This window comes from Lactuca serriola, chromosome 8, assembly GCF_051521515.1.
Source record: "Lactuca serriola cultivar US96UC23 chromosome 8, Lser_US96UC23_V15, whole genome shotgun sequence".
NCBI lineage: Eukaryota > Viridiplantae > Streptophyta > Magnoliopsida > Asterales > Asteraceae > Lactuca > Lactuca serriola.
Window position 1 is genome coordinate 274256699 of NC_136415.1, and position 23376 is coordinate 274280074.

Sequence of the window (23376 nt, forward strand, 5' to 3'; positions counted from 1 at the left end):
GTACATAACTAGGATTTTACAGCCCTAGAGTGTTTGGTTTAACCTTACTTCCTATTCCTTGTTCAGTTGTGGACTTGGGGTGGAATAATTTATTTGACATCTATTGGATCATGGATTATGTATGATTGGTATACACAAAGCAATTGGCAATATTAGTGGAGACTTTTAGCGGTGTGGGAACGTGGTCTGGGAGAAACCTAGGATGAGTACCTAGGATTTTAGATGTGGCTCTTCGGAGCATGTAAGTGTGTGTGTGTGTGTGTGTGTATGTTGGTACACCTATTGTGATGTAGCTTAGTGACTTAAAACCTTGGGAGAAATTTTGAGTCGACCACAGATATGTATGGAAGGTAGTATGTGATGGGTTTTAGGTAAAACAAATAAACTAGAAAACAATTCCTAAGTTCACATGCAACCTACTTTGGATCTATGTTTTAACTATTGAACATATAACTTTCAATTGCAAACAAGAACCCTAGAGGAGAGAGGCTAATTTCGAAATTAACAAACTAGCGTTTAAGAGTTACATACCTTTCAATTGTTATAGCAAACAATTGATAATCCTATTGATCTTGATCTTGATTTTCTTGGAAGCTTAGCACCACAAATGTAATGCCTCTAATGGAATCACACCCAAGAACTAGCAAGAAGGAAACTAGAAGGAGAGAGAGAGAGAGAGAGAGAGAGAGTAGGGTATATAATTTCGGCCCTAGGGTTTCTTCAAAGGAGTGGCTAATTTTGGGAGTCAGGAGGCTCCTTATATAGCTGAGGGATCTAGGGTTTAGGGAAAAACCCTAATGCTCCTTACTTAGGGCCTAAGCAAACCCAAGGCCTTATCCAAGCCCCCTTGGACGAAATCCTTAGGGTTTACCCTATAGATTTCGTCCACCTCCTTCCAAGGAGATTCTGGAGCCTTCCACTCAACTATCTGATAATTGCAAACTAGTCCCTGCACTTTATAATTAATACTTTTAACCCCAAAATTAATTTTGATTAATTTCTGGCTAACTATTAATTAAACATAATGATTTCTAATTAATATATTAATCTTTTAACATATTAATAAATCATTTATATTAATTTATTAATCTTATAAATTAATATCTCTCCTTTCATAATTTCCTTGTCCAGTTGCTAGGTTTGAGGGCAACCCAAAAGGAATGTACTGCTATCAATTCAAGTACATACCAATTATAGTTATGGCTTAGACACCTAATCCAACTGTCTCCCACTTGGATAAGTCTGTAACTATAATTGCTAGTATGACTTCTAAATTTGACCGGCAAATTGTAACTTCCAAAAGCTGCTGCCGAACTCTGACCCAGTCAGTTACGTGTCCTAAGATAAGTGATCATATGACCCTTCGTTCTACTAGATATCCCTAGACATAAGACATGGAATACAATCAATCTCTTTGTCCAGAATCTATGTTTCCCGATTTCTGATTTGTGATGATATAGGACTTCTAATCGAACACATCAGTTTAGTCATGGGTGGTCCCAGCACATAAATCAACACCAAAATCATCGAGGGGCCCACAGATATCACTTTTCCCGTTAGGGAAAAAGGAACGAATAGAAATTGACTCATATGCTTGTATCTTTTACTCATCAAACCATACATGACAATACGTTTTATAAACCAAGCTACTGATGCGTTTTCGTATCACCAATGTATAGCCGACTTGCAAATTACAACTCATATATCTCTATTTTAAGATCATAGATATTACCGACTCAGCATTACTCATGATGAATTCCATGAAGTAATAGTCTGAGCATGGGTTTATCCAATACTCAAATCTCACTCTCTGAGTACTCATGAACATTGCAGCAATTCTATTGCTATGTCTATCCTTAGACAATCTGCAATCCAATTCATGACAGTCTTAATTCACTACTTACTTCCAAAAGTACAAACGACTGTGGAGTTTGAACAATCATATTATTCGGGAAGTAAAACATGAATAATATGAAACACAATAATAATCTAATCCAATATCGCCCCAAACTTTTGAGTATAAATAAAACTCCTTTTATTTAGTCACCATATTAATTACACATTATTCATTGTATAATGTTTCGAGTAATCAACCTATCACTTGAATTATAACAAAAATTGTCCCATGCTCCAAGCAAGCATGATATTTCCATATTCATACTTATTTTTAGGCAATATTTAAGTAGATTTTTATTAATAAATTGATAATATGTTTAGAATAATGATACTTATGACTTTAAATTGTTATTTTCAGTCAATATAAAGGATTTTCGAAGAGAGGGACCAAAAGTGCCAAAATGTGGAACATGGGAGGCTTGAAAGACAAGAAAATAATAAATTCACGATAAACACTCAATTCACGACGTGGCGATGAAGTCCACGACGTGGCACGGGTGTTCCAGAAGATAGACATCGCGACGCGGAGGATTTCCTTGAAGGATACGGATTGCTTGAAGCCCATGACGTGGCGCATCTGGCCACGACGTGGCGCGGGTTTTTGAGGATTATATAAGTCCTCCTGATTATTACGAAAAGGAGAAGCTTTTGGCAGAAGGAAAGAGTTCCAGGAGTCGATTCAGAGCGAAAGAAGGGTTCTGGAAGAAGGTTTTCAACACCAAAAAGAATAGAGGTTTATATTTTAGTTAAATAAGAACATGTCTTTCATTATTTTTAGCCGTGTTGGTTTAGTTGCTATGATGAGCAGCTGAATCTAGCTACTCTTGTTTAGCTAGATGAAGCTTTAAACTTATGAATAGTTATATGTTTATGGATTAAGTTTAGTTGGTAAAAATTGCTTGTGTTTGATTTGTATAACCTAGCATGCTATTATTTGTTTGTCTAATTGCTTGACTGCATGTTCTATGTAGCTTAGTGACCATTAAACTGCATGAACCTGTTTACCTAATGATTTAGTGAACATTGAATTGTTAGAGCTAGGATTGACCAATCTTAGTTAGTAATTAGAATAAATAAAGCTTAGCTGTGTTAGAGAACGTGTATTGTGATCATAATTGCGTTTATACAACAAATCTTACATAGCATATTTACATTCATAATTAGTTATGTGTTTAAATATGTGTGAACATACATGGTTTGACATGAATTAGTTAATTATTGGTAAGTTAGAACTAAATTACTAATACAACTAAAAAACCAACTTAATAATCCGTAATCATTAGCTAGCCATAAGGGAGAAGTGGATTCAAACTAAACAAGAGTGTGTTTTTATTTATTGAATTTGATTTAAGTTCATCTGATCTTGTAAAACCAGATAAAACCCCTTTTAAACTTGTTAATAAATTAGGTTAATTTAATAGTAAGTAAATTAATTAGTAACACCGTTCCCTGTGATCGACACCCGACTTACCCAAGCTATACTGTAATCTGACTAGGTACACTGCCTATAAGTGCATAGTTTGTTAAGTTTGTTAGGTTATAAATATTAAAATTAGTGGGTACTTTTGTGCACATCAAGTTTTTGGCGCCGTTGCCGGGGAACGACTTAGTTTTTAGCTTATTTATTTGCATTAAATTGATCGATCCTTTTTGTGGAATAAAAATCACAAAAAGTTAATTTTTTCAGCAAAATAAAAAAATTTCTGTCAGACACAGAGTCCACGACGTGGCGTAATACCTACCACGACATGAACAGATAGAAAACTCAATTTTTACTTTGTAGTTAGTTTTTATTATTTTAGTTCAGTTTTACGTTTTTAGTTTAGCAAGTTGCGGGAGTTCATGACCAGAAGCTCAAACACACACTTGGTGCCACCACTTGAAGACCCCGAGTCTGCACTTCACAAGAAAAAGACGCCCTTGCAAGAATTGAAGTCAGCTTTTTCTAGGAAGTCGGGAAAAAAGATAGGAGAGTCAAGTTCATCAGCAAAGCACAAGAGCAATCCTGAGCATTTGGACCATACACCCGTCCAAACCGAGCCCGAAAGCGATACCGCGCCAGAATTTGAAGAACACATGAGCGAACCCGAGAACGAGCCAAGGAACGAGATGGCAGCGATTGAAGAAATGTCCATGGGAGCTTACAAGAAGTGGATCCGACAAGATGTGGGTCCCGGTTTAGTCCAACCTGCAATACCTGCCACTGCCACATTCGAGCTGAAGGGACACATATTGACCGCACTGAAGGACATCCCATTTTTCGGGAAAGATCATGAGGATGCTTTTAAGCATCTAGATGAAGTCAACGACATTGCGGACTACTTCAATGTCCCAAATGTCAAAAGAAACACAGTCTTGCTTAGGATGCTTCCCATCACTTTCAAAGGAGCTGCTAAGGAGTGGTTGAAAGCACTTCCACCGGGTACAATCACCACTTGGGTTCAAATGCGTGAGCAATTCCTGGACCAGTTTTGCCCTCCATCCAAGATAGCGAAACTCAAAAAGGCGATAGCCAACTTTGAGCAACAGCCGGGGGAGTCAATATACGAAGCATGGGAGCGGTACAAGGGCTTGCTCAGAAATTGCCCTCAACATGACCTAAATGTGTAGCAAGAGATGTCAATCTTTTATGATGGGGTCAATGTGTGACAACCCAAATTGTTACGCTACATTTCCCCGTTACCGTTAACGGAATATTCCAGTTTATAAAAGTTCCATTAGTTAGAGGTCGTCAATTTAATAAACATTCCATTTTTTTACATTTATTTATGTCGTTAAGTCGTGATAAAAGAAAATAAAAACTCGTATTACACAGTTCCATTTAGTTGGAAAAGTTAGTTTTTATTATTACGACCACTAAATCGGGTGCGACCAAAAGCCCCGTATAACGACAGTATTGGGTAGAATTTCACGAAGCTCCAACTCCCACCCATATATAAAGGGGAGTAAACTCCATTTGGAGCTTTTTACCCTCTCTCTCTCTATACTCTCTCTCTAGACTCGTTTTCGAACCGAATCCGCAACCAAACGCTTCCAAATCGTAAGTCCACTTACCCTAGCTTGTTTTAAACATTATGATTCGTGTTTATAGTTTAAAAATTGGACTTGGAAGCTGTTGAAAAGGAGTTTACGGCCTAAGCTCCTCCTTAGGCCGTAAACCCCTAAATAAAGTCCAAAATGACCCCCAAAAGTCCCTAAAGGCTTGGAAATAAATTAAGGGATTTGCCTAGGAGTGTTTAAACATTAAATCACTTGATTATAGGGGTAAAAGAGAGTTTACGGCCCTGGCATATGCCAAGGCCGTAAACACCTCTTAAACATGTCAAAAAGCCCCCAAAACACTCCCAAACCACCCTAGGGCTTCATACATAAATTAGGGGCTTATCATTTCGGGTTTAAACCATTTAAACACACAAAAATGGAGGGAAAAAAGGAGTTTACGGCCCAGGCATGTACCAGGGCCGTAAACACCCCTAAACATGCCCAAATGATAGTTTTAATTCCCCCAAATGGCCTCACACTTCATTATAAATTACTAGCAAGGTATTAAGGGCTTGAAACTTCACAAAACTCAAGGAATGAGAGTTTACGGCCATAAACTCCCTTAGGAGTTGTCCCTGGGCCGTAAACTCCATTAAAATGCCCTTAAAGACCTTAAACTCACTTATGCCTTTTGGATTTGGACTTAGAAAAATTCCACTAACAAGATAGAGCCTTAAAACACACTAGAACCCTTCACCATGATTTTACGGCCGTAAACTCATGGTGAATAGTCCCTGGGCCGTAAACAACATATTACGGGTTTACTCTCGGAGAGTAAACTCCTTTCCTAAGCCATACGCACCTTTAGATGCTACCCGGGACACCCAAACACTTAACCAAAGTGTTTTCCGCTCCTTTGAGCGCGTATACTTGTTTAATTAGTATTAAATATAGTAATTGTATGTGAACATATGTTATCATATGTTAAATAGGTCATTGAGTGTGTTCGAGTCTTTACGTGACACCGAACGCCCAAACGGCACCTTCGTCGGACCTACTTGCACCAGGTGAGTTCATACCCCTGAATGAACCTTTTAAATGTTTTTACATGTTTTATAGGGGGGAATACAAGTTAAACATGCCAATTATCATATCAATCACATGTGATTGATAACCCGCATGCACAAGATTTTACCAATATACACTGTTTTACCGAGTAGGACACTATAATGGGTTTTAATTGCTTCAAAACTCTTACTTATACTGTTTTACCTAAATTCATTCTAAACTGGTTTATGAAAGATTTTCAAAGGTTTTCAAACATATTTTACAAAAGAATACAAACTGTGATTTTCTCCAAATATAAAGGTTATTCATCAAAGTTTCCCTTTCATGACGTATACTTTTACTTATTAGATACTGCTGCTTCGCTTATAGTTGTTTTATACTCCTACTTAGTAACGCTTTCACTTATACCTGTAGTCTCTTATACCTGATAGACGCTCTTACTTCACTTATTGTCGTCTCTACTTCGTGATACGCTTATACTTGTTCGACACTCCTACTTCACTTGTGATCACTCCTACTTCACTTGTTAGATTCTCCTACTTCACAAGAATCACTTCTACTTGATACACACTCAGTCGTAGTTAGATGTATGTATGTGCTTATATAGGTACATATAAGTAATGATTGAAAGACTTAGGAAGGCTCTTCCGCCCTATTTCCTTTTCTTTGTTGAGATGTGGTCTGGTGGGATCGGATGGCCGTTCGAAGGTCGTTTGATTCATTAGTTATATATTATGTATATGAATATGGACATATAGGAAGTCTCTAGTCAGTTCCGTTAAGAGTCTCTACCTCTAGTCTACACTTACATTGGAAACCCACTATTGGGAAGTCTCTACCTCTAGTTCAACACTTACACACTACCCACTATTTGGAAGTCTCTACCCACTATTTGGGATGCATCTTCGGGACACGGCCTTCTCCGTCGTCTAGTTGCTAACCAGAATCTCCTGTAGGGAGAGCGGACATTGTGTGTATAGATCTATACGGGATTGACAACCCCGCACCCAGACTGCTAGCTACAGTCCCGGCCTACCAAGCCAACAAGTGACAAATGTCATATTTAGACGCTTGTAGGGCGTCTGGTACTCTAGTCGGTATGGTTACGAGTATCCTGGGTTACCTTATAATTCATTGGCTTTAAGGTAACGGTATTTCACCGACAATTTACACTGTATGCTGGTAATTCATTTTCAGAGTCACACTGTTTTGACCTTACAAGACGTATCTTTCATTTGATACTGTTCGGGGTCTGTTTTCTCTATTTTGACCTTACAAGACGTATCTTTCATCTGATACTGTCTGGGGTCTGTCTTTCACTGTTTTAGACCTTACCAGCTGTACCTTTCATTTGGTACCTTCTGGGGGTCTGAGTCTCCATTTGATAGACTGAACCAGGCGTGTCGTTGGTTCGATACTCTCCTGGAGTCTATGATTCCTTGCCTTAGTCAGCAGTCCTCACTGCTGAGGCATATGTTATTCCCTAATGTCGTTTGCTTTCCTCAATAATCAAATTCAGTATTTGATAATGATAGCAATTTAGGGAAAATGACTTCTTGCCACATAACACTGACCAGTCTTGGTAGAAGGCTGCTTTATTAAAGAAAATATAGGATTTTCTGGAAAGAACTCTAATACACAGTAAACACTTAAACTACTACTTTATAAAGTTATTTGGATAAATGTCACTAAATACTTATGAACTCACCAGCATTTGTAAAAATGCTGATACTCGCTTTTCAAATAACTTGTATTCTCAGGTTAGCATTAGACAGGTACACCCCTGGAGCTGTTGATGAAGATGGCTTAGTACCTTGCTGTACTTACTTATATTTACTTGTATTCATTGATGTATTGTAATGTAACCATGTAAAACTATTACTATTAATGCAATGTTTTTGTTGTACTTTGATCACTATAATGCATGTGTTGTGATACTTGACATGACGTCATCCACCCCAGAACGTTTCCGCCGTTCCGGTTTTGGGGTGTGACACAATGTGATGACAAGACAACTCCTTGATTCTCAAGGACCGTTGACAAAGAAAAATCCAAGGGAGGTCAAGGAACTAATTGAAGAATTCGCGAAACACTCTCGTGAATACCACAACCCAAGGCAAGATGGAATCAAAGGTAGTGGAGGGGCCCAAACTAAAGAAATTGCAGCTGTCATGGCCATGTTGAATAACGTGGATCGCAGGATAACACAAATGGACCAGTCGATACATGCCATAAGAGTAGGGTGTGAGAGATGCAGTGGTCCACACTTGACCAAGGACTGCAATGTAGATGAGTTTGGGAACAGAAAAGCTCAAGTGTGCTACTCTAGTGGGGATAAGTTTGATGAGGAATGGAGGAAACCGAAGAAGGAGTGGCTGCCATATGAAGAGTATAAGAAGCAAAAAGAAGAAAAATATAGGCAGACAGGTCGAGGCCTTTATCAAAAGGAGCAGCCACCGACCGAGAAGAAACCCGACCTAGAGACCATTTTGATGAAGTTTATGGAGGCTTCGGAAAAGAGACACGATGTCACTAATTCTGCCATTTTGGAACAACAAACTTTGATAAATAACCAGCAAGCCTCCATCCATAACCTTGAAGTACAATTTGGTCAACTAGCCACTCTAGTTCATGAAAAATTGTCCCCGAAGAATCCCGAAGTAAAGACCCAATCTTACATAAGGGCCATCGATACTGAAAAAGATGCAATATCTGAGTTCCTGGAGGCATTGGAAGAAGAACCGCAGCAGCCCAAGAAATCAAGGATCGAAAGTGGAAAAATTGCTGAACCAGGCTCGCCACGACGTGGCACTCCTCTGGCCACGACGTGGCGCATGTCTGATCAAAACCCCTTTGAGACCGTTCCAGCTTATCAGCCACCTTTTCCATTTCCCACCCGAGCTGCACTTAGTCTACTGGAGAAGGAGCATTTAGAGTATGTAAAGCATGTGAAGGGAATCCCAATTAATACCCCCTTTGTCGAATCCTTATCCAAAGCTCCCGAGAACCAGAAATTACTGCAAGACTTAATAGACACTCGAAGGCAATTAAAGAAGCGGTCTACAGTGATTCTACGTGAACAAACTTCAAAAGCTGTGTTGGGAGAAACACCAGAAAAGATGGGGGATCCTGGACGCCTCACTCTTCCATGTGAGTTTGGGAATAAAATGAAGGTTAATGCTTTAGCCGATTCTGGGGCTAGCATTAATCTGATGCCTTTTTCATTTTATCAAAAATTGGAGATTCAGAATATGAAGGCTACAAAAATGAAGATTCACATGGCGAATCTATAACAACCCAAAGTTTTCCATCGCCGAAAAACCCATTCTACCCGTATAACTCGCCGTATATCGAAACGTTCCGATGTCGTTTTTGGGTTTAGTTAATTAAATTTATATGTTTATTATGATCCAATGAGTGTTCAAACCATTTAGAAACTCATGAATTTAGCCCAAAAATATTTATTTCATAATTTTTAGAAACGTCCCCGCCGGGTGACGGAAACTTAATCGGGTGCGACCTAAAGCCTCGTTTAAGGCCGATATCGGGTAGAATTCCACCGTGTCCAAGTTTTGGGAACTATATAAACGTGTTTAAACATTCATTTGAAGCTTTTTCTTCCTCTCTCTACTCTCTCTCTAACCTCTCTCCTAAATCCAAGTTTAAGGGTCAAAATCATCAATTTTAGGTTCCAAATCTTTGAGGTACCTTCCCTAACTTGATATGTAACCTCCCTAGCCTTCAAATTTGAGTTCAAAAGATGGAATAGGACAACATTCATGAGTTTACGGCCCTGGAATAGTCTTAGGCCGTAAACTCATAAGAAATGGGTTTTTAGAGCACAAAAATCCTTCCAAAACACAAATGGACCTTAGATATGGCTAGAAGGCTTTATGGAATGGACTTAGAATGCCTTAAACTATAATTTGGGGACTTGAATAGGAGTTTACGGCCAAGGATAATGTTTAGGCCGTAAACTCATAATAAGTGGGTTTTTAAGCCATAAAACCCTTCCTAAACACAATTGGACTTTAGATATGGCTATATGACTTCATGGAATAGACTTAGAACATTTAAAACATGGATTTTGATGGATTTGAAGGATTTTATGGCCAAGGCACAAGCTTGGGCCGTAAACTCATATTTATGGGGTTTTTGTGACCTTAAACCCTTCCAAATCACTTATAAGGCTTAGATATGAATTTTAGGAATATGGTTTTAGCATTTTGACACCTTAAAAATAATTTTTGAAGGATTTATGTGAGTTTACGGCCAAGGATTGTGCTTGGGCCGTAAAATCCTTGAAACATAGTGTAAATTCATTTTAAGGTGTTAGAAAGCCACTTTAACACCCCTAAAGCCTTAGAATAATTTCTAGAAGTGCATACAAACAAGTTTTTGGCTTTAAAACACATGGAATCACTCTATAAGAGATTTTACGGCCATGAGGGGGGTCTCATAGGCCGTAAACTCCAAAAACTCCTCAAATGTCTCATAAAATCTCATGTAAGGCATTGAAATAATTTTAGCAATCACATGTGATTTGTTTGGAAACCAAAAACACAATTTTTCTTGAGTATTTAGGAGTTTAGGGCCAGGAGCCTATGCTAGGCCGTAAACTCCCTTAAATGGGTCTATTTGATGTTTAAAAATCATTCCAAGTCCTTAAACCAAATTCTAAAATTATTCCCTTAGTGTTTGAAGCCATTTTGTGCCATAACTCACCCCACCATGAGTTTACGGCCGTAAACTCATGGGGAGAGGGTCATTATGGCCGTAAACTCCCTAAGGAGTATTCCTTTGAGGTCCCAATTCAATATCCTAACTATATGTGTACCTAAATGTCACCCGGGTCCCTCCAAACACTTGTATCGGGGTGTTTTCGCGACTAGAAGCAATTGTCCCTATCAAATAATCAAACTAAGTCCTAATTAGATACAAATGTGTATCTTTACATTATACTTAGGAACCTCGTGTGTTCGCAAGCCCCGGACCAACACTTAGCATCCAAATCATCATGTTTCTCGTCCGGTGAGTTCATACCCCTACGCCTTTTTCCGTGATTTTCAATGTTTTCAGGGGGGAATACAAGCAAACTATAACTGTTTTCGAATTATAACATTGACGTGTTTCAAATAATATCTGGCAAACTTATAAACTCTTTTACTCCTTATGTATTATGCTGAGCATAAGGAATGATTTATCAATTACAACTAAATGGATTTTAGTTAAGAAAATAACCAAACTAATCAAATTATTATGGGAATAATTTGGGGTTCGATATTTCTCTTTATATCATGTACTGATATCTGTATAAAGTTATTAGATAAACTATGTATGATTCAGTTTATCTCCGTATCATTTGAATGTATTGCCAGATAGTTTATTGTATGTATCTATTTTCACTGTATCATGTTTCATAATCTTTGTATGTTTGATATCGTATGAGAACCCTGTGAATAATTTAGTACTAGTTTGTGAGATAGTCACTACCCTTTATGGATGATCAGTAAATCCTCTCCAGAAGTGTAACTAGAGTCTCCTGGAGGGAGAGCGAGGAATTTGTGAATAGATCTATTCGGGACTGACAATCCCACACCTTAACTGCTAGCTACAGTTAGGCGGGCACGCCTGGGGTGACAAATTTTGTATATCGTCCGACGTCTGACTAACGTCAAGGAGGTCTCGTTGTCGTATCAGCATGGTTACTCGACTCACAATACGTATTAATATGAACTTATTCACAGCTGGGATTTTTTTTAGAATCTATATCTTGTTCGGGATGATAATCCCATGGTCTTGTATCTATATCTCGTTCGGGATGGTAATCCCATGGTTTTAAATCTATATCTTGTACGGGATGGTAATCCCATGGTTTTGAATCTATATCTTGTACGGGATGGTAATCCCATGATTTTATCTAACTATCTTATATCAAATTCGGGATAGTGATCCCATGGTTTTATCAAACAATCTTATATCTGATTCGGGATAGTAGTCCCATGGTTTTCAATCTATATTTCCTAGTATATCAAACTATCTTGTAACTAGTTCGGGATGTTAGTCCCAAGGTTTTCAAAATTCTTTGTATCTACAGTTCGTGTATATTCTAGTATTCTCGTCTAATTCGGGGTAGTAATCCTATGATTTTCAATATACAGTTTTGTGTATTAAACTATACTCTGTGTTATTCAATCAATCTTGAATTTAGGAAAATATGGGATTTTCCTGGGGTTAACTTATAACGCGTAACTAAATGGTAATGAAAGATAACGAAACTATTTAACATAAGAAAATATGGGATTTTCTTGGATAACAAACTTTTTCGGAAAAACTAAAGGAAACCGATACATTTTCATAAAACAAAACCGCTTATGAACTCACCAGCTTTATGCTGATTTGCAAACTGCTTGTATTCTCAGGTCCAAGTTAGACAGGTACCCGGCGATATCTTTTGGTGAAGACGGAGTGCTCAGAAGACTCGTCTCGTTTAGTTCATATGATATATGTATAACTTTTGTACAATTTACTTTTGAACCAAATGTAAACTTTCATATATATGTAATGTAATGGTTGTTTACTGTGATTACTATGTACATTGGATTTGATACTCAACATGGAGTCAACCCCGGAAACGTTTCCGCCTTTGGTTTTCGGGGTGTGACAGAATCGTTCGGTGACACAACCCCGTGGCATCGTGGAGGATATTTTGGTGAAAATTGGAAAATTTGTTTTTCCAATAGACTTTGTAGTCTTAGACATGAAAGAAGATCCGGATATTCCAATAATCCTTGGTCGGCCATTGCTTAACACTGCTGGAGCCCTTGTTGATATCCGCGAGTCTAAGCTCACTTTGAGGGTTGGAGATGAACAAAAAGTCTTTGGGATAAAAGATGACTTTCAAGAAGATAAAGAAGAGGTGTTCACAATTAATGAAGAGAATGAACTAGAAGAACTGGAAAAGCTTATGGAAGAAGAGATCAAGGCAATTCATCAAGTCAAAAGGACAAAACCGAGGGCATTTGTTCCGTATTTGATTGAAGTCATAGCTTACAAGAGTCCGCCTTCTTGGGTGAGTGAAGAGGATGAGGAAATGACAAGTGATGAAGAAGAGGTCACTTCAAGAGTAACAAGCCCGATGGTGAAAGAGGAGGAGAATGCTATGGAGTGCAAGGAACAAACGAAGGGCACAAAATGCAAGCTTGAAGAAGATGGAAAAGCTAAAAAGGAGAATTCAAAGAAGGCATATAAAAGACGAGTTCAAGCTTACAAGCGGCGGTTCAAGGAACAAAAGATCCTGGTGGTAGACTCTTCCGAAGATTCAACGTAGAAGGCACGAAGTCTAGCTCAAGACTCCAAGAAAAAGAAGCGCTTCTCAGGAGGCAACCCGAGCTTGGTTTGCATTTCCTTTTCTTTTTAATTTTTTTTAGCTTTTAATTAGGAAAGACATCAATTCATCATCTAAAAACTGATAATTGGTAAAGAATTAGCTGTGGGGAACTTTAAATAATGAATGAAATGCAAAGTAATTAGTTAATATGTTAGACTTTATTAAAAATTTTCATTGGGCGGTTTCCACGACGTGGGCATAGCCAGCCACGTCGTGGGTCGAAATGGAAACACGGGACCAGAGAACATATTTAAGGTCCACGACGTGGGCATAGCTAACCACGTCGTGGCCTTTAAAAATCAGGGGGGACCATTTCCTTAAAACCCTTTGACCAATAAGCCCCAATCATACTTAGAAGCTGCTGCATGAACGGGAACAGCATAACCCCACATCCAATTTCTTAATCTACTTCCAATTTCCTTACAAGATCTTGCCAATTAATCTACTTGGTATGTGTTTTACTTATTATTTTGTAGTTAGTTCTTTCAATTTCAAGTTTTCATGGTTAGGGTTTGTATGATTCACGAAATTGGTTGAATCTAGTGGTTGATTTTAGGTTGAATATCCCTTAAATGTCCATAGGAACAAACCCCAAGCATTAATTTTAGTAGAAACGGCATGCACATAGACCGATCTAGAAACTGTGACCGATCGCGGCCCACGACGTGGCGTAGCCTGGCCACGTCGTGACTTCTGTGAAACAGGTTTAAATTGTTTTAATATGTTGCTTGTTTGCATCTTTGGTTTGCTTTTGTATGCAGAAATGGGACCACGACGAGATGTTCCACAGGAGGAAAACCCGATAGATGTAGCAAGCATACATCCCTTATACCAGTTTCCTCAAAACATTCCCCGACCGTTGTTAACTACTTACGAGAATCGGCTTGGATGGCTGTACAATAGGGAGTTTGCAATAGCCCCAATTATCGATTGGGGATGGCTTGGTGGAGTGAGAATGGTTGCAGAGTTGACACGCTATTGGTCGAAAACATATGAAGGGGACCGATTTTCGTTCACTTGTCACGGGTGGAGGAATTTGTTTGCCATCCAAGAACCCGTATACCGGGAATTATTGGTAGAGTTTCTCTCTACCGTATGCTTCGAGGAACACACCCTTGATTTCACCTACAACCGGGCACTTTTGTTTCGTTTGGGTGGTGTATACCGAGAGTGTAGTCTTCGGGAATTTTCTTGGCGTATGGGGCTCTATACAGAAGTGGAGACGCAATCTCCGTTTTTCATTCCGTTCTTGCTTGGCTGCGTACGGGATTTTAATCCCGATGTTTTGGATGTTCAGTTCTGGAGGAGCATTTCTAGCCATGAGTACAACACTCGTGACTCGAGTAAGTCACAAATTCGGAATCCGGTTTTCCGATTTTTACACCGCCTTATCACTTTTTCAATAAATCACAAGCATCATGGTGATAAGGTCCCCATTCAGAATCTGTTTTATTTATGGACTCTTATTACCCCGGGAGTTTGTTGTGATTTACCTTATATGTTGGTGAGATTCATGGGGAAGAAAGCGACCAATTCTAGGCCCGGGAGCCCGATTATAGGGGGGCATTTGGTTACTCGCCTGGCTAGGTCATATCATATTTTGACCCATGACTTTGTGAGGAATCTTACTCGATTCCCGGACACAGACTTGACCATTCATGTCTTGGGTGTTATGCGAGCGGTGGTGAATATCGGGGGTCGTTTTGTTATACCGCCGATAGATGACGAGCAAGAAGAGGCGCAGCCAGGACAACAACCACCAGCCAGACCGCAGCGTCGGAATGTGCGGGCTAGAGGTGAAGCCGAGAGAGAGCGTGTTGCTTCACAGAATGTGTAGGGAGTGCCTACCGACCCTTTTCAGAGTCGGGTGGGAACATATTTGGATAATCTACGGGGGCATGCCATTTACCATACCCAGCTTACTGAGGGTATTTATTCACATCTTGGTGTGACCCGACCACCTTCTATGCCACCTCAGTATCCTTATTTTCCGACGTGGGAGGAGCTATGGTGTCTGCAGAATCACGGGGCAGGGCCAAGTGGAGCACAAGATCAAGATGATGATTGATTTTATTTCTTTTCATTTTATTTTGTTTTTTTTAGTTTGTTTTTATGTTTGAATTTGGTGTGTAATGTAAACCATTCTTAAACTATGATGTTACTTTTTTTTTTCTTTCTTTTGGGTTGTTCCATTTTTTAGATTAGCATTGGAATTCTAAGGAGCATAAAAGGTTAAATTTCGAGTCGTGTTTGTCTATTCAAGGAAGCTTAGAGTCGTGAGTTGGAACCCACAATTCAAGATAAGTGTGGGGTATATTAGGAGAGAGGTTACAGTTGGGAACTATATTTGCATAGAAGCGTCTGAAACCAGTTAGCCATTGGTCAAAGTTGCTAGAGTAAATAAAACAAATAAGCCATTTTCTGTTGATGCCCAGTTTCCACGACGTGGAATCCTTACGCCACGTCGTGGTGTTCTTGCAGTTTGAACAAATTCAACATTTTGGTGTTCGCGCTTTCATCCCATATCACGACGTGTTCCAGATTATCATTGCCCACATTTTTTTCTTACAAATACCCACTTTGAAGAGTTGAAGTTTCGAGTCATGTTCGTGGTTTATTTACATATTCAACCAGTTCTACAACAAGTTTCTATTTTTGGAAGTCCAAAGGCACGTTTTCCACACTTTTGGAGATGCTCACGCCACTATCCCAGGGGAGTCTGTTCCTTTTTCTCCCTTTTCTTTAATTTTGATTTATTTTTATGAATACAATGAGGGCGTTGTATGAAATAAGTGTGGGGTAGGGGTAGAAAAAGTAAAAATTTGCTAGATAATCATAGAATTTGATAGTAAAAAATTGAAAATTTTGAATTTTTAATAATTAAATCTAGTAATAATAATTTGAGCTATAATTGCTAGTATTATGTGGAATGATTCGATGAAAGTTCAAATATTTAGTTGAGCCAATATACGTTATAGTGCATTTGTGGCCTCCCTTATTTTAGTGAAATCATGGAACAAAAACACAACCCCGCTTGGTTTGAGGGATGCAATATGTTTAGCAGCCTAAACCTGAAATGTATCCAGGAAAATTATTACCATTAACCAATAAAGGTTGAGGTTGAGCACCTCTGCTTAAGCATGTAGGTTTTGAGTGAAAAAAAAAGTGAGGTACATGTATAAAAAAAAGAGAAGAAAAGATACAATTACGAGAAAAGTGTGAAGAATTTTGGAGCAAATAAAGTGAAGATCGAAAGATCAAAATTCCAAGAAACTCAAAAGTTGAAGATACCAGAAATCAAATCAAATAAGGTGGTGAATTCAAAGAAATCAAAGATCAAATGTCAAAGAAGTGAAGAATTCCGAAAGAGCTCCATAGTGGTATCAATGATTGTAATTCTAGATTATGTATGCTTAGGTTGCTCAACTAAAAATACCTTGAGGATAAGGAGGTTTTCTGAGGATGGATTCGGAGGGTTGCATAAAATGAGCATTGTTTGGAAAAAGTGGGCGAGTGTTTATGAAGATTGTGAGTATTTAAAGTATGGGGGGGTACTTTAGGAAAATTCTAGACACAAAAGCATGCGTTGAGGTCTTCGCATAATGGCTGAACTAGAGTCGGATTGTTCTGTGTGGTGTTAGTAATTAAGAATTAAGTTTAAATTTGCTTGAGGGCAAGCAAAGCCTAAGTGTGGGGTATTTTGATATTGCCATATTTATACTTATTTTTAGGAAATATTTAAGTACATTTTTATTAATAGATTGATAATATGTTCAGAATAATGATACTTATGACTTTAAATTGTTATTTTCAGTCAATATAAAGGATTTTTGAAGAGAGGGACCAAAAGTGCCAAAATGTGGAACATGGGAGGCTTGAAAGACAAGTAAATAATAAATTCACGATAAACACTCAGTTCACGACGTGGCGATGAAGCCCACGATGTGGAACAGGTGTTCCAGAATATTGACATCGCGACGCAGAGGATTTCCTTGAAGGATACAGATTGCTTGAAGCCCACGACGTGGCGCATCTGGCCACGACGTGGCACGGGTTTTTGAGGATTATATAAGTCCTCCTGATTATTACGAAAAGGAGAAGCTTTTGGCAAAAGGAAAGAGTTCCAAGAGTCGATTCAGAGCGAAAGAAGGGTTCTGGAAGAAGGTTTTCAACACCAAAAAGAATAGAGGTTTATATTTTAGTTAAATAAGAACATGTCTTTCATTATTTTTAGCCGTGTTGGTTTAGTTGCTATGATGACCAGCTGAATCTAGATACTCTTGTTTAGCTAGATGAAGCTTTAAACTTATGAATAGTTATATGTTTATGGATTAAGTTTAGTTGGTAAAAATTGTTTGTGTTTGATTTGTATAACCTAGCATGCTATTATTTGTTTGTCTAATTGCTTGACTGCATGTTCTGTGTAGCTTAGTGACCATTAAACTGCATGAACCTGTTTACCTAATGATTTAGTGAACATTGAATTGTTAGAGCTAGGATTGACCAATCTTAGTTAGTAATTAGAATAAATAAAGCTTAGATGTGTTAGAGAACGTGTATTGTGATCATAATTGCGTTTATACAACAAATCTTACATAGCATATTTACATTCATAATTAGTTATGTGTTTAATTATGTGTGAACATACATGGTTTGACATGAATTAGTTAATTATTGGTAAGTTAGAACTAAATTACTAATACAACTAAAAAAACCAACTTAATAATCCGTAATCATTAGCTAGCCATAAGGGAGAAGTGGATTCAAACTAAACAAGAGTGTGTTTTTATTTATTGAATTTGATTTAAGTTCATCTGATCTTGTAAAACCAGATAAAACCCCTTTTAAACTTATTAATAAATTAGGTTAATTTAATAGTAAGTAAATTAATTAGTAACACCGTTCCCTGTGATCGACACCCGACTTACCCAAGCTATATTGTAATCTGACTAGGTACACTGCCTATAAGTGCATAGTTAGTTAAGTTTGTTAGGTTATAAATATTAAAATTAGTGGGTACTTTTGTGCACATCAATGCACACTTTGTTTCCCATGGTCCTTACTTTGTGAAATAGATCAATTAAAAAAAAACTTTCCAATGATGCTCATTTCACAATTCCCAATCCTTATTATTAGCGTTAGAACACAGGGTTCTTGCTACTACTAGAATATGCTGGATTCTAACATTTTATGCAACGATCCTTTTGCAAAGTCATAGCACAAAAGTCACCAAGACTTGGCCAATGAAATTACAAAGTACTCTTATCAAAAATTGTTACAAGACAATTCTATAGACGCGAAGTCTCACATTCAAAGTACATTCCTTTGAACATCCTTCTTGCATAAAAGTGTCTAATCTAGACATAGCTCTCAACATCCAACTCCCAATTTGGAAACATTTCCATATTTGCCATATGACAACTCATTCTTAATAGAATCTTATCTATTCATAATAATGTTGATATGGTCCATCCAAAACCATACTTCCGACTACTCACAAGCGACCAATCCTCAGCGAACTTTGGATCGTTCTTTGATAGTTGTTTAATTATTTTAGTCAAAACCAATTCTAGTCCTTTTTCCCTCTTGATGTGCTAGACATTTGGAAAATTTAAGAATGGTCAAATATTATAGCATTTGCAATCGATCCTATACCCGAAGCGTATGGGCCACGATGCATAACGTTCTTACATAAAGATATGATACTTTATCAATCTTTTGCCATAATATTTTGATGTGTCACGTTCTCACAATTCGATCTATGAAGAGGGATGCCGTAATCATAATCGAAATTTAAGAACATACTTTGTATCCTTTGACTAAATTTATTAAAATTTCTCAACCTAAGCTTTAGATTTTGAAACGAAGTATAATATTCTCTCCCTTAATTATAGCAAAAATAACTTTTCAACTCATGCAACTTTGCAAATTGAAACTTTTGTTTTTCTATAATTAATATTGCCAACTTGCAATACTTAAAATAATAAGAAAGCCTCTTCCAAACTCTACATTTGATGAGTGTTATAAACCTACTTAAGACTTGTCACTCAATTCACAATCTTGGAATATAATTCTAAGACTTGATATTGGAACGAATTATGATTCACTTCTTGATTTTAACCATTTCTACAATTCTCGATTCCTCTTCTTGGTCATACAAATACAATAAAAGGTACTCTCCCTTCTTCTTAAAATAGAGAAACTTTTATCTTTCTGCCTTCTTGATTCTTCTTGTTCGTTCTGCTATTGATTGGAACTCTTTCAATCAACTCAGAATTATATTTAATCTTATAAGTATAACCATATTCACTAAACTTTAGTAAATCATGATGAATATCTTTATCACTCTTGTGGTTGACTTGATCAATGCACAACCTAGTGTACTCGATCTCCTAGTCCTTCTCTTGACACTTTGTCTGATTTCCAAATATGAAGTTTCTCATTCATCACGCAACCAAGTTGCATGACTCCAAGTTTCTATCCAACTGAAACTTGGGCGATGAGAATCTTCCTTTATTTGGCAAATTCTCGACATTTCCACAAATAACATAATTAAGAATCAAATCCATTATTGATAACAATACACAAACATCAATTTTTTTCATAACGCTTTCATTGCAAGGATATATAAAATTATTCAAACCAAAAATTTTATTTTATTCATAAAAGCAGCGGAAAATATGTCCTTACAATGCAAAATCAATTGAAAAACTATGTAATCAAATATTCCTAACAAATCTATCATAACTTTCTAAGCTCAAAAATCTGATCTTCGAATCCATGCGATCGTGATCCATTTCTTCGTGATCAAACTCATCTTGCTTTTCCATCAAGCTTTCTCTCTTTTCTTTGATCCTGCAAAACATTCAAATGTAATCTTAGCACATTATGTATTAAGAATGAATGAATAGGAACTTAATGGATTTAGATAGTGGATTTTACCTGAAGCAGAGCCATATTCCTTGACTCTCCCATCTCTTAGACTCTTCAAGTTCTCAGGGCAGATTTGTATCCAGCGCCCCTTCTATTGGCAGCAGAAACAGGTGGGTTCTCCTGGAATGTCCTTGAAAGCATGGTTAGTTGATTCACCAAACAAATATGCTCCATTGCTTTGCCAAATCATTTATGATTCAGCAGCAATAAGCATGTAAGTTAGGTCAATGAGGGTTGCGTCAAGATCCATCATATAATACTCTCTTTTGAACTTATTATATGACTCAGGGAGTGACTGAAGAACCCAGTCCATAGCCAAATGAAGAGTTAAGAAACTATTTGATCGTTTAGATCTTTGAACAAGTTAATCACAAAAACGATAATTAGTAATATCAAGCACAAGAATGAATCAAAATATGTCGAATGATTCAATAGATTTAAGCCTCAGTAGAGCTCGATAAAGAACTTCTGCTGTAGAGACCGTTAGGGTTACAAAACGATAAAGATAATAATTGACTCCAAAATCTTACGTACTAAGATGCATGCAAGCACCTATAAATACAAAACCCTAGAAATAACTCTCGGATGGACAGGCCCAATCCGGTGACTAAATGGACTAAAGAGGGAGCCCAAGACGCAACACCTTTCAGACCCTACAATCTCCCCCTTTGCGTCAATTGCAGCGAGACTATTACTTCGGCTTGCTGGGTCCAGCTGCAGGAACTTTCTTAGTGGTTTCAAACAGACGTGGGATGAGAGCAAGGATGGTCTGTCTGAAGCGAAGGTACCACTGGATCATGTCATCAAAATACTTCTTGTCATCCGCTGAATTCTGCTTGCAATGATGAATGATTTCCAGAACATGTTCCAAGCATGCAGTGGTGTAAAGGTGCTTATCTGACAAGGCGAACATGCATTTTTGGCCTTTGTTCCTTGTAAACATGACAAAATTCCGCTTCGGGTCGATTCTTCCCATCTGCATCATGTTCAAATCACTAGCAGAGCCCACAGGAGAGATAGTAGGCTTTTTCTTGAAGATACTAGCAATCTCCTGATCCATCTTGGCAACCTCCATAATGTAACATACAAGCATTCTTTTGAAGTGATCAATGATTGGACCATACTCAGCTTCGTTGGTGAGGAGGATGTTATGCAAAATAATCCAATCATGTGGATTCAGGTTGGGAGGATCAGCAAGTGATATAGCGTTTTCGGTTTTAGCAGAACCCCTCAGCACTTTGAACCGAACGTTCGTGAAGTTCCCCTCACAAAACGGCTTGAGGACCCGAACGTTGATGATTTTCTAAGAGCTCCATGTCTAATACTGAGGTTGAGCAGACTTCAGATAGAATTCGACAAGCTCCCTATCAACCTTTGGATGAGGATGAGGGACATCAGCAACATTATCAAAAGCATGGAAGATAAAGGCTTTTCGGGTCAGTGGCATGTCGAACTGAGAATCGACAGAATTGATTCGATCCAAGGAAATCACTGGTTCGAGCCACAAGATGCTTGGAGTTTCAATTTCTTCTTTTATAAGATTCTCGAGAGTCCACAGAGGAAAAATAGTTTTCCTACTCTCAAGAAGATCATGAGCCTCCTTCATTTTTTGTTCATTCGCCTCAAACTCTCTGGCAACGCGAGCGCTCATGTCAGCATCTTTATCCCGGCCTTGTTTCTTTAAGAGATCAGCGATGGTCTCTTTATCATCATCATCATTGTCTTCAGCAATCTTCTTTCCTTTGTCTTTGACACCCGAACCTGAGGGTTGACCTGCTAGAGGAGGTTCGGTTGTTTTAGTTGCTGTGGAAGTGGGAGGCGGTTCAGAAACATCTTCTCCCCCTTGTTTCAGATGGGCCACGAACTCAAGAAGCCCTTCAAGTTTGCTTAGTAGGGCAAGGGCAGGAGCAAGCTTCTCTGCTAGAGCACGCCTCATTGAGTAGTTCATAATAGGATCATGTGCTTCAATGATGTTGGAGAGAGCAGCGTGAACATCCGAAACACATGATGAAATAACCGCACGCTCAGATCGAAGAGATGCAACTTCCTTTCCATATTGGAAAAGATGAAGACTCTTGACCTTGAGAGCAGTGGTCTTGCGAGCAAGAGCATCCATCACTGAGTTCTCTGAAGCGAGATCTTCATGCAGCTTTGTCAGGCGCTCCTCAATAGTCGCCTGGAATAATTTGTTGTCATAGCTGAGAGACTGACGAAGACTGCAGTTCAGAGGCAACTGAAGTGGCCAGTTTGTTGACAAGAGAGTCAAGCTTCTCTGCCTTGGAGTCTGCGGCTCCCTGTAAAGACTGCAAAAGTGAATTAGCATCAACAAATAGTTTTTCGACTTTTTCGGTCGCAGCAGCACACGTCATGGCTGAGGCGTTAATAGCAGCAGTGGCATTGTTGATGGAGGCTTCATGAGCCTTGGTGAACGTATCAACAAGCCCCTGAAAAGCAGCCTCTGAGATAGTAGACCGAGAGGAAGAGGAGGAGGAAGCAATGAGAGAATCGATTTTCTCATGAAGCTCCTTGAGATGCTTCTTGGTGACGGGAGCATCATCATCATCATCACTTTGCATTTGATACAGACTGTAATAGACCGAGTCAAACGTCATGTCCTCTCCTCCAAGAAAAGGTTCTTCATTTTCTGCTGAGTGAGCGGGAGATGAGGGCGAGGGTGGAGGCTCGGTTGTGGTAGTAGGCTCGGGTGCGGATGTATGTTCGGTAGTGGGAGTGGGTTCGGGTGCTGTAGTAGGAGCCCCCGTATCAGATACGTTGGTTCGAACGCCAGCGGTGGTTGTTGTGGTAGCTTCGATGAAAATGGGAGGTGGTATGGGAATAGAGGTGGGTGGTATTTGAGTAGTGGAGGTTATGGGGGGAATGGAAGTAGAGATGGAGATTGGGGGAGGAGAGACAGGTTTAGAAGAAACAGGTACCTTAGGGGTAGGCGAACGTGGAGGAGTATTTAAGTAACATGTTGAAAATATATTTGGGTGAAATCTCAAAAAAAAAAAAAATTAAAACTGGATTCTAAGGGAAGAAATGTTATGGTTTTTAACAATTTCATAAGAATCACACAAAAATAAAAAATTAGAGATTTCAAGGTACAA

The 23376-nt window shown here is 38.5% G+C and overlaps 1 non-coding gene across 1 annotated transcript; it reads right to left on the minus strand.

Annotated features, from left to right (window-relative positions):
* Positions 1 to 4389: 4389 nt before the first annotated feature.
* On the minus strand, positions 4390 to 4496 carry LOC145071880 (small nucleolar RNA R71). The gene has a single exon (XR_013690841.1). It is a non-coding gene; the product is annotated as a small nucleolar RNA R71 (small nucleolar RNA).
* Between the last annotated feature and the right edge of the window lie 18880 nt (positions 4497 to 23376).